Raw genomic sequence first — 1,612 nt, forward strand, 5'->3', positions numbered from 1 at the left:
AAAAAAAAAACAAAAAAAAAAAAAAAAAAAAAAAAAAAAAAAAATAATCAAGCCTCTGATAAGAGGACATTGCATATCAGTGCGGAAAACATCCTCATAAACCTGACTCAACAGCCAGTGAACTCAACAGCAAGGCTCCGCTTGAGCGAGCGTTGGATCAGGCCCAGGAAATGAAATCCCAGCCCCAAGGCAGGCAATGAGATGGTGCATGGGAATTCAGTGGTGTCAGGCTCTCCTCTCAACTGGCCACTGCTGGTACCTCTTGTGAATGCAAGGGTTACGTTAAAGAAAGTTCAAATGTCAGGACTGCCCAGTGCAGAACAGACCCAAAGCCCATTTTGAACATTTCCTAACGCTTGGCTGTATTAGAGACCTGACAGGGGATTGTCACATTTAGTGAGGAGGCATTAGCTCTTCATTGTGCATTGGGATCTGGATCAATACATACAGTAACAAGCTCTCTGCCATTAGACAGTTGAATCTTCTTGTTACAGCTGTTAATCAGCAGTTTTTTAATGCCAATGGTAATGCAATAATAGCTCCAGATGTTACAGCAAGGCAAGATTTCACTCCTTAATAGGTATCTTTTGCAAAGTGGGAGAAAAAAGGGGGGGGGGGGGAGAAAAGAAGAGACAATGGCAAATCTTCTCAGACTTGAACATCAGCAGACAAGGACAGGGTAGAGAAGCCTGCATCTGCACAAGGAATAAAAATATTCTTTGGTGTGCATTTAAACACCTTTGCCTTATGAGCTGAGGCGCTATAATGAAATATTTTGGGAGTATCCTAGACTTCCCAGCTGCACAAGTTCATAATGCTGTTATTTAATGCCACAACCTGCATGGAGAACGCTATATAAAAATGGTATCCCTGCCGACCTAATTCACATAAACTTCCTGCACTCAGGCTAGGACTCCCACCAATTCCTATAGGAGTCCTTATAATCATTTCCCCATGACCTCTTCCCTAGAGCTCTCTTCCAGGGCATGAAGCAAATCCTTAGACTGATCCACCCTGGGTGGGATTTATTCCCCTGCAGAGCAGCACAGGACCCATCTGTAGCTTCCAGGAATCAACATTGGGTCCAAAGGCACTTGAGCAGTGCTTACCTAATGCTTGGAGATGAACTTCATGCTATAACTTCAGACCATAAACACATGCACATAACCCTATGAAGACCACGGAAAATCTGCTGTTGGCGTCTCTGAGTCCTAAATATATATTGTCATTACAAGTGTATTTTTATTTTTTATTTTTTTAATTCCAGAGTTTGAGGAGCACGGGAGCGTGCCAACAGAGGAAGGAGTGCTTCGAAACACACCAACGCCGGATTTGAAAAGCTAACAGTTGAAAAATTATTAAAAGAGCTCTGTTTAGTAATGGGTAGCCTGGGCCTTTCAATACTAAGGGTTCAATATTCTCTAAAAACAAACCAGATAGAAATTCATGTACTCCTGCAAATGCCCTCTTGCATTTTACCCCCGAATAGTAGCAAAGTGTCATACTAAGAGCACATAAGGCAAGATTAATGCATTTCCATTCTATTTTCTGGACAAATTTAAAAGGATTTGAAAGACAAAATACAACTACATACCATCAGCCTTAGACACGA

This window comes from Gavialis gangeticus, unplaced genomic scaffold, assembly GCF_001723915.1.
Source record: "Gavialis gangeticus isolate Ggan-Ray unplaced genomic scaffold, GavGan_comp1, whole genome shotgun sequence".
In the NCBI taxonomy this organism is placed as follows: domain Eukaryota; kingdom Metazoa; phylum Chordata; order Crocodylia; family Gavialidae; genus Gavialis; species Gavialis gangeticus.